We start from the raw sequence: 13,202 nt of genomic DNA, 5'->3' as shown, positions 1-13,202 counted from the left end.
ACCCCAACAAGAAACAACCCTAAACCCCTAACAACACACAACACTAACCCCCTAACAAGAAACAATCCTAACCAAACAACAAAAAACCCTAACCCACTAACAACAAACAACACTAACACCCTAACAACAAACAACCCTAACCCCCTAACAACAAACAACACTAACACCCTAACAACAAACAACCCTAAACCCCTAACAACAAACACTAACCCCCAAACAACAAACAACCCTAACTCCCTAACAACAAACAATCCTAAACCCCGATGAACCAACAACACAAACCCCCTAACCACAATAAAGACTAACACCTGAACAACAAAAACCACTAAACCCCAACAAGAAACAACCCAAAACCCCTAACAACAAACAACACTAACCCCCTAACAACAAACAACACTAACCCCCTAACAACAAACAATCCTAACCAAAAAACAAAAAACCTGAACCCACTAACAACAAACAACACTAACACCCTAACAACAAACAACCGTAACCCCCTAACAACAAACAACACTAACACCCTAACAACACAAAACACTAACACCGTAAGAACAAACAACACTAACACCCTAACAACAAAAACCACTAAACCAAAACAAGAAACAACCCTAAACCCCTAACAACAAAGAACATTAACACCCTAACAACAAACAACCCTAACCCCCAACAACAAACACTAACCCCCTAACAAAAAACAACACTAAACCCCGAACAAGAAACTACCCTAACCCCGTAACAACAAACAACACTAACCCCGTAACAAGAAACAACCCGAACCCCCTAACAACGAACAACACTAACCCCCTAACAACAAACAACACTAAACCCCTAACACCAAAGAACACTAACACCCTAACAACAAACAACCCTAACCCCCTAACAACAAACACTAACCCCCAAACAACAAACAACCCTAACCCCTGAAAACCAAAAACACTAACCCACTAACAACAAACAACCCTAAACCACTAACAACAAACAACCCTAACACCGTAACAACAAACAACACTAACCCCCTAACAACAAACAACCCTAAACCCCTAACATCAAACAACACTACCCCCCTAACAACACAAAACACTAACACCGTAAGAACAAACAACACTAACACCCTAACAACAAAAACCACTAAACCAAAACAAGAAACAACCCTAAACCCCTAACAACAAACAATACTAACCCCCTAACAACATACAATCCTAACCAAACAACAAAAAACCCTAAACCACTAACAACAAACAACACTAACACCCTAACAACAAACAACCCTAACCGCCTAACAACAAACAACACTAACACCCTAACAACAAACAACCCTAACCCCCTAACAACAAACAACACTAACCCCCTAACAACAAACAACCCTAAACACCTAACATCAAAGAACACTAACACCCTAACAACAAACAACCCTAAACACCTAACAACAAACACTAACCCCCAAACAACAAACAACCCTAACCCCTAAAAACCAAAAACACTAACCCACTAACAACAAACAACCCTAACCCACTAACAACAAACAACCCTAACACCCTAACAACAAACACTAACCCCCTAACAACAAACAACCCTAAACCCCTAACATCAAAGAACACTAACACCGTAACAACAAACATCCCTAACCCCCTAACAACAAACACTAACCCCCAAACAACAAACAACCCTAACCCCTAAAAACCAAAAAAACTAACCCACTAACAACAAACAACCCTAACCCACTAACAACAAACAACCCTAACACCCTAACAAGAAACAACACTAACCCCTAACAACAAACAACCCTTACGCCCAACATCAAACAACACTAACACCCTAACTACACAAAACACTAACACCCTAACAACAAACAACACTAACACCCTAACAACAAAAACCACTAAACCCCAACAAGAAACAACAGTAACCCCCTAACAAGAAACAACACTAACCCCCTAACAACAAACAACACTAAACCCCTAACAAGAAACTACCCTAACCCCGTAACAACAAACAACACTAACCCCGTAACAACAAACAACCCTAACCCCCAAACAACAAACCACCCTAACACCCTAACAACAAACAACCCTAACGCCCTAACAACAAACAACACTAAGCCCCTAATAACAAACAACACTAAACCCCTAACATCAAAGAACACTAACACCCTAAAAGCAAACAACCCTAACCCCCTAACAACAAACAATCCTAACCCCCCGAACAACCAACAACACTAACCCCCTAACCACAATAAACACTAACACCCTAACAATAAAAACCACTAAACCCCAACAAGAAACAGCCCTAAACCCCTAACAACAAACAACACTAACCCCCTAACAAAAAACAACCCTAACCAAACAACAAAAAACCCTAACCTACCAACAACAAACAACACAACAACCCTAACAACAAACAACCCTAACTCCCTAACAACAAACAACGCTAACACCCTAACAACAAACAACCCTAACCCCCTAACAACAAACAATACTAACCCCCTAACAACAAACAACCCTAAACCCCTAACATCAAACAACACTAACCCCCTAACAACCAAAACACTAACACCCTAACAACAAACAACACTAACACCCTAACAACAAAAACCACTAAACCCCAACAAGAAACAACCCTAAACCCCTAACAACAAACACTAACCCCCTAACAAAAAACAACACTAAACCCCGAACAAGAAACCACCCTAACCCCGTAACAACAAACAACACTAACCCCGTAACAAGAAACAACCCTAACCCCTAACAACGAACAACACTAACCCCCTAACAACAAACAACCCTAAACCCCTAACATCAAAGAACACTAACACCCTAACAACAAACAACCCTAACCCCCTAACAACAAACACTAACCCCCAAACAACAAACAACCCTAACCCCTAAAAACCAAAAACACTAACCCACTAACAACAAACAACCCTAAACCTCTAACAACAAACAACCCTAACACCCTAACAACAAACAACACTAACCCCCTAACAACAAACAAACCTAAACCCCTAACATCAAACAACACTAACCCCCTAACAACACAAAACACTAACACCCTAACAACAAACAACACTAACACCCTAACAACAAAAACCACTAAACCCCAACAAGAAACAACCCGAAACTCCTAACAACAAACACTAACCCCCTAACAACAAACAACACTAAACCCCTAACAAGAAACTACCCTAACCCCGTAACAACAAACAACACTAACCCCGTAAAAACAAACAGCCCTAACCCCCAAACAACAAACAACCCTAACCCCCTAACAACAAACAATCCTAACCCCCGAACAACCAACAACACTAACCCCCTAACCACAATAAACACTAACACCCTAACAAGAAAAAACACTAAACCCCAACAAGAAACAACCCTAAACCCCTAACAACAAACAACACTAACCCCCTAACAACAAACAACCCTAACCAAACAACAAAAAACCCTAACCCTCTAACAACAAACAACACTAACACCCTAACAACAAACAACCCTAACCCCTAACAACAAACACCACTAACACCCTAACAACAAACAAACCTAACCCCCTAACAACAAACAACACTAACCCCCTAACAACAAACACTCCTAAACCCCTAACATCAAAGAACATTAACACCCTAACAACAAACAACCCTAACCCTCTAACAACAAACACTAACCCCCAAACAACAAACAACCCTAACCCCTAAAAATCAAAAAAACTAACCCACTAACAACAAACAACACTAACCCACTAACAACAAACAACCCTAACACCCTAACAACAAACAACACTAACCCCCTAACAACAAACAACCCTTAACCCCTAACATCAAACAACACTAACCCCCTAACGACACAAAACACTAACACCCTAACAACAAACAACACTAACACCCCAACCGGAAACAACCCTAAACCCCTAACAACAAACACTAACCCCCTAACAACAAACAACACTGAACACCTAACAAGAAACTACCCTAACCCCATAACAACAAACAACACTAACCCGTAACAACAAACAACCCTAACCCCCAAACAACAAACAACCCTAACCCCTTAACAACAAACAATCCTAAGCCCCCGAACAACCAACAACACTAACCCCCTAACCACAATAAACACTAACACTCTAACAACAAAAACCACTAAACCCCTACAAGAAACAACCCTAAACCACTAACAACAAACAACACTAACCCCCTAACAACAAACAACACTAACCCCCTAACAACAAACAACCCGTAACCCCTAACATCAAACAACACTAACCCCCTAACGACACAAAACACTAACACCCTAACAACAAACAACACTAACACCCCAACCGGAAACAACCCTAAACCCCTAACAACAAACACTAACCCCCTAACAACAAACAACACTGAACACCTAACAAGAAACTACCCTAACCCCATAACAACAAACAACACTAACCCGTAACAACAAACAACCCTAACCCCCAAACAACAAACAACCCTAACCCCTTAACAACAAACAATCCTAAGCCCCCGAACAACCAACAACACTAACCCCCTAACCACAATAAACACTAACACTCTAACAACAAAAACCACTAAACCCCTACAAGAAACAACCCTAAACCACTAACAACAAACAACACTAACCCCCTAACAACAAACAACACTAACCCCCTAACAACAAACAACCCGTAACCCCTAACATCAAAGAACATTAACACCCTAACAACAAACAACCCTAACCCCCTAACAACAAACACTAACCCCCAAACAACAAACAACCCTAACCCCTAAAAATCAAAAAACTAACCCACTAACAACAAACAACCCTAACCCACTAACAACAAACAACCCTAACACCATAACAACAAACAACACTAACCCCCTAACAACAAACAACCCTTAACCCCTAACATCAAACAACACTAACCCCCTAACGACACAAAACACTAACACCATAACAACAAACAACACTAACACCCTAACAACAAAAACCACTAAACCCCAACAAGAAACAACCCTAAACCCCTAACAACAAACACTAACCCCCTAACAACAAACAACACTGAACTCCTAACAAGAAACTACCCTAACCCCGTAACAACCAACAACACTAACCCGTAACAACAAACAACCCTAACCCCCAAACAACAAACAACCCTAACCCCCAAACAAGAAACAACCCTAACCCCTTAACAACAAACAATCCTAACCCCCCGAACAAACAACAACACTAAAAACCCAACCACAATAAACCCTAACACCCTAACAACAAAAACCACTAAACCCCAACAAGAAACAACCCTAAACCCCTAACAACAAACAACACTAACCCCCTAACAAAAAACAACCCTAACCAAACAACAAAAAACCCTAACCCACTAACAACAAACAACACTAACACCCTAACAACAAACAACCCTAAATCCCTAACAACAAACAACCCTAACACCCTAACAACAAACAACACTAACCCCCTAACAACAAAAACCACTAAACCCCAACAAGAAACAACCCTAAACCCCTAACAACAAACAACACTAACCCCCTAACAAAAAGCAACCCTAACCAAACAACAAAAAACCCTAACCCACCAACAACAAACAACACTAACACCCTAACAACAAACAACCCTAACTCCCTAACAACAAACAACACTAACACCCTAACAACAAACAACCCTTACCCCCTAACAACAAACAACACTAACCCCCTAACAACAAACAACCCTAAACCCCTAACATCAAACAACACTCACCCCCTAACAACACAAAACACTAACACCCTAACAACAAAAACAACTAAACCCCAACAAGAAATAACCCTAAACCCCTAACAACAAACACTAACCCCCTAACAAAAAACAACACTAAACCCCGAACAAGAAACTACCCTAACCCCGTAACAACAAACAACACTAACCCCATAACAAGAAACAACCCTAACCCCCTAACAACGAACAACACTAACCCCCTAACACCAAAGAACACTAACACCCTAACAACAAACAACCCTAACCCCCTAACAACACACACTAACCCCCAAACAACAAACAACCCTAACCCCTGAAAACCAAAAACACTAACCCACTAACAACAAACAACCCTAAACCACTAACAACAAACAACCCTAACACCCTAACAACAAACAACACTAACCCCCTAACAACAAACAACCCTAAACCCCTAACATCAAACAACACTAACCCCCTAACAACACAAAACACTAACACCGTAAGAACAAACAACACTAACACCCTAACAACAAAAACCACTAAACCAAAACAAGAAACAACCCTAAACCCCTAACAACAAACAACACTAACCCCCTAACAACATACAATCCTAACCAAACAACAAAAAACCCTAACCAATAACAACAAACAACACTAACACCCTAACAACAAACAACCCTAACCCCCTAACAACAAACAACACTAACACCCTAACAACAAACAACCCTAACCCCCGAACAACAAACAACACTAACCCCCTAACAACAAACAACCCTAACCACCTAACATCAAAGAACACTAACACCCTAACAACAAACAACCCTAACCCCCTAACAACAAACACTAACCCCCAAACAACAAACAACCCGAACCCCTAAAAACCAAAAACACTAACCCAATAACAACAAACAACCCTAACCCACTAACAACAAACAACCCTAACACCCTAACAACAAACACTAACCCCCTAACAACAAACAACCCTAAACCCCTAACATCAAAGAACACTAACACCCTAACAACAAACATTCATAACCTCCTAACAACAAACACTAACCCCCAAAGAACAAACAACCCTAACCCCTAAAAACCAAAAAAACTAACCCACTAACAACAAACAACCCTAACCCACTAACAACAAACAACCCTAACACCCTAACAACAAACAACACTAACCCCCTAACAACAAACAACCCTTACCCCCAACATCAAACAACACTAACCCCCTAACTACACAAAACACTAACACCCTAACGACAAACAACACTAACACTCTAACAACAGAAACCACTAAACCCCAACAAGAAACAACCCTAAACCCCTAACAAAAAACACTAACCCCCTAACAACAAACAACACTGAACTCCTAACAAGAAAATACCCAGCCCCGTAACAACAAACAACACTAAACCGTAACAACAAACAAACCTAACCCCCAAACAACAAACAACCCTAAACCCCAAACAACAAACAACCCTAACCCCTTAACAACAAACAATCCTAACCCCCCGAACAACCAACAACACTAACCCCCTAACCACAATAAACACTAACACCCTAACAACAGAAACCACTAAACCCCAACAAGAAACAACCCTAAACCCCTAACAACAAACAACACTAACCCCCTAACAAAAAACAACCCTAACCAAACAACAAAAAACCCTAACCCACCAACAACAAACAACACTAACACCCTAAGAACAAACAACCCTAACTCCCTAACAACAAACAACGCTAACACCCTAACAACAAACAACCCTAACCCCCTAACCACAAACAACACTAACCCCCTAACAACAAACAACCCTAAACCCCTAACATCAAACAACACTAACCCCCTAACAACACAAAACACTAACACCCTAACAACAAATAACACTAACACCCTAACAACAAAAACCACTAAACCCCAACAAGAAACAACCCTAAACACCTAAGAAGAAACACTAACCCCTTAACAAAAAACAATACTAAACCCCGAACAAGAAACTACCCTAACCCCGTAACAACAAACAACACTAACCCCGTAACAAGAAACAACCCTAACCCCCTAACAACGAACAACACTAACCCCCTAAGAACAAACAACACTAAACCCCTAACATCAAAGAACACTAACACCCTAACAACAAACAACCCTAACCCCCTAACAACAAACACTAACCCCCAAACAACAAACAACCCTAACCCCTAAAAACGAAAAACACTAACCCACTAACAACAAACAACACTAAACCACTAACAACAAACAACCCTAACACCCTAACAACAAACAACACTAACCCCCTAACAACAAACAGCCCTTAACCCCTAACATCAAACAACACTAACCCCCTAACAACACAAAACACTAACACCGTAACAACAAACAACACTAACACCCTAACAACAAAAACCACTAAACCCCAACAAGAAACAACCCTAAACCCCTAACAACACACAACACTAACCCCCTAACAACAAACAATCCTAACCAAACAACAAAAAACCCTAACCCACTAACAACAAACAACACTAACACCCTAACAACAAACAACCCTAACCCCCTAACAACAAACAACACTAACACCCTAACAACAAACAACACTAACCCCCTAACAACAAACAACACTAACACCCTAACAACAAACAACCCTAACCCCCTAACAACAAACACTAACCCCCAAGCAACAAACAACCCTAACTCCCTAACAACAAACAATCCTAAACCCCGAAGAACCAACAACACTAACCCCCTAACCACAATAAAGACTAACACCTGAACAACAAAAACCACTAAACCCCAACAAGAAAGAACCCAAAACCCCTAACAACAAACAACACTAACCCCCTAACAACAAACAACACTAACCCCCTAACAACAAACAATCCTAACCAAAAAACAAAAAACCCGAACCCACTAACAACAAACAACACTAACACCCTAACAACAAACAACCGTAACCCCCTAACAACAAACAACACTAACACCCTAACAACACAAAACACTAACACCGTAAGAACAAACAACACTAACACCCTAACAACAAAAACCACTAAACCAAAACAAGAAACAACCCTAAACCCCTAACAACAAAGAACATTAACACCCTAACAACAAACAACCCTATCCCCCAACAACAAACACTAACCCCCTAACAAAAAACAACACTAAACCCCGAACAAGAAACTACCCTAACCCCGTAACAACAAACAACACTAACCCCGTAACAAGAAACAACCCGAACCCCCTAACAACGAACAACACTAACCCCCTAACAACAAACAACACTAAACCCCTAACACCAAAGAACACTAACACCCTAACAACAAACAACCCTAACCCCTGAAAACCAAAAACACTAACCCACTAACAACAAACAACCCTAAACCACTAACAACAAACACTAACCCCCAAACAACAAACAACCCTAACCCCTGAAAACCAAAAACACTAACCCACTAACAACAAACAACCCTAAACCACTAACAACAAACAACCCTAACACCGTAACAACAAACAACACTAACCCCCTAACAACATACAATCCTAACCAAACAACAAAAAACCCTAAACCACTAACAACAAACAACACTAACACCCTAACAACAAACAACCCTAACCGCCTAACAACAAACAACACTAACACCCTAACAACAAACAACCCTAACCCCCTAACAACAAACAACACTAACCCCCTAACAACAAACAACCCTAAACACCTAACATCAAAGAACAGTAACACCCTAACAACAAACAACCCTAAACACCTAACAACAAATACTAACCCCCAAACAACAAACAACCCTAACCCCTAAAAACCAAAAACACTAACCCACTAACAACAAACAACCCTAAACCACTAACAACAAACAACCCTAACACCCTAACAACAAACACTAACCCCCTAACAACAAACAACCCTAAACCCCTAACATCAAAGAACACTAACACCCTAACAACAAACATCCCTAACCCCCTAACAACAAACACTAACCCCCAAACAACAAACAACCCTAACCCCTAAAAACCAAAAAAACTAACCCACTAACAACAAATAACCCTAACCCACTAACAACAAACAACCCTAACACCCTAACAAGAAACAACACTAACCCCTAACAACAAACAACCCTTACGCCCAACATCAAACAACACTAACACCCTAACTACACAAAACACTAACACCCTAACCGCAAACAACACTAACACCCTAACAACAAAAACCACTAAACCCCAACAAGAAACAACAGTAACCCCCTAACAAGAAACAACACTAACCCCCTAACAACAAACAACACTAAACCCCTAACAAGAAACTACCCTAACCCCGTAACAACAAACAACACTAACCCCGTAACAACAAACAACCGTAACCCCCAAACAACAAACCACCCTAACACCCTAACAACAAACAACCCTAACGCCCTAACAACAAACAACACTCAGCCCCTAATAACAAACAACACTAAACCCCTAACATCAAAGAACACTAACACCCTAAAAGCAAACAACCCTAACCCCCTAACAACAAACAATCCTAACCCCCCGAACAACCAACAACACTAACCCCCTAACCACAATAAACACTAACACCCTAACAATAAAAACCACTAAACCCCAACAAGAAACAGCCCTAAACCCCTAACAACAAACAACACTAACCCCCTAACAAAAAACAACCCTAACCAAACAACAAAAAAAACTAACCTACCAACAACAAACAACACAACAACCCTAACATCAAACAACCCTAACTCCCTAGCAACAAACAACGCTAACACCCTAACAACAAACAACCCTAACCCCCTAACAACAAACAACACTAACCCCCTAACAACAAACAACCCTAAACCCCTAACATCAAACAACACTAACCCCCTAACAACACAAAACACTAACACCCTAACAACAAACAACACTAACACCCTAACAACAAAAACCACTAAACCCCAACAAGAAACAACCCTAAACCCCTAACAACAAACACTAACCCCCTAACAAAAAACAACACTAAACCCCGAACAAGAAACCACCCTAACCCCGTAACAACAAACAACACTAACCCCGTAACAAGAAATAACCCTAACCCCCTAACAACGAACAACACTAACCCCCTAACAACAAACAACCCTAAACCCCTAACATCAAAGAACACTAACACCCTAACAACAAACAACCCTAACCCCCTAACAACAAACACTAACCCCCAAACAACAAACAACCCTAACCCCTAAAAACCAAAAACACTAACCCACTAACAACAAACAACCCTAAACCTCTAACAACAAACAACCCTAACACCCTAACAACAAACAACACTAACCCCCTAACAACAAACAAACCTAAACCCCTAACATCAAACAACACTAACCCCCTAACAACACAAAACACTAACACCCTAACAACAAACAACACTAACACCCTAACAACAAACAACCCTAACCCCCTAACAACAAACAACACTAACCCCCTAACAACAAACACTCCTAAACCCCTAACATCAAAGAACATTAACACCCTAACAACAAACAACCCTAACCCCCTAACAACAAACACTAACCCCCAAACAACAAACAACCCTAACCCCTAAAAATCAAAAAAACTAACCCACTAACAACAAACAACCCTAACCCACTAACAACAAACAACCCTAACACCCTAACAACAAACAACACTAACCCCCTAACAACAAACAACCCTTAACCCCTAACATCAAACAACACTAACCCCCTAACGACACAAAACACTAACACCCTAACAACAAACAACACTAACACCCCAACCGGAAACAACCCTAAACCCCTAACAACAAACACTAACCCCCTAACAACAAACAACACTGAACACCTAACAAGAAACTACCCTAACCCCATAACAACAAACAACACTAACCCGTAACAACAAACAACCCTAACCCCCAAACAACAAACAACCCTAACCCCTTAACAACAAACAATCCTAAGCCCCCGAACAACCAACAACACTAACCCCCTAACCACAATAAACACTAACACTCTAACAACAAAAACCACTAAACCCCTACAAGAAACAACCCTAAACCACTAACAACAAACAACACTAACCCCCTAACAACAAACAACCCGTAACCCCTAACATCAAACAACACTAACCCCCTAACGACACAAAACACTAACACCCTAACAACAAACAACACTAACACCCTAACAACAAAAACAACTAAACCCCAACAAGAAACAACCCTAAACCCCTAACAACAAACACTAACCCCCTAACAACAAACAACACTGAACCCCTAACAAGAAACTACCCTAACCCCGTAACAACAAACAACACTAACCCATAACAACAAACAACCCTAACCCCCAAACAACAAACAACCCTAACCCCCAAACAACAAACAACCCTAACCCCTTAACAACAATCCTAACCCCCCGAACAACCAAACAACACTAAACCCCTAACCACAATAAACACTAACACCCTAACAACAAAAACCACTAAACCCCAACAAGAAACAACCCTAAACCCCTAACAACAAACAACACTAACCCCCTAACAAAAAACAACCCTAACCAAACAACAAAAAACCCTAACCCACTAACAACAAACAACACTAACACCCTAACAACAAACAACCCTAACTCCCTAACAACAAACAACACTAACACCCTAACAACAAACAACCCTAAACCCCTAACAACAAACAACCCTAACCAAACAACAAAAAACCCTAACCCACTAACAACGAACAACCCTAACACCCTAACAACAAACAACACTAACCCCCTAACAACAAACAACCCTTACCCCCTAACATCAAACAACACTAACCCCCTAACAACACAAAACACTAACACCCTAACAACAAACAACACTAACACCCTAACAACAGAAACCACTAAACCCCAACAAGAAACAACCCTAAACCCCTAACAACAAACACTAACCCCCTAACAACAAACAACACTAAACCCCTAACAAGAAACTAACCTAACCCCGTAACAACAAACAACACTAACCCGGTAACAACAAACAACCCTAACCCCCAAACAACAAACAACCCTAACCCCCTAACAACAAACAATCCTAACCCCCGAACAACCAACAACACTAACCCCCTAACCACAATAAACACTAACACCCTAACAACAAAAACCACTAAACCCCAACAAGAAACAAAGCTAAACCCCTAAGAACAAACAACACTAACCCCCTAACAACAAACAACGCTAACCAAACAACAAAAAACCCTAACCCACTAACAACAAACAACACTAACACCCTAACAACAAACAACCCTAACCCCCTAACAACAAACAACACTAACACCCTAACAACAAACAAACCTAACCCCCTAACAACAAACAACAGTAACCCCCTAACAACAAACAATCCTAAACCCCTAACATCAAAGAACATTAACACCCTAACAACAAACAACCCTAACCCCCTAACAACAAACACTAACCCCCAAACAACAAACAACCCTAACCCCTAAAAATCAAAAAACTAACCCACTAACAACAAACAACCCTAAC

This window comes from Elephas maximus, chromosome 9 (assembly GCF_024166365.1).
Source record: "Elephas maximus indicus isolate mEleMax1 chromosome 9, mEleMax1 primary haplotype, whole genome shotgun sequence".
Lineage (NCBI taxonomy): Eukaryota > Metazoa > Chordata > Mammalia > Proboscidea > Elephantidae > Elephas > Elephas maximus.
This window is presented reverse-complemented; position numbering follows the sequence as displayed.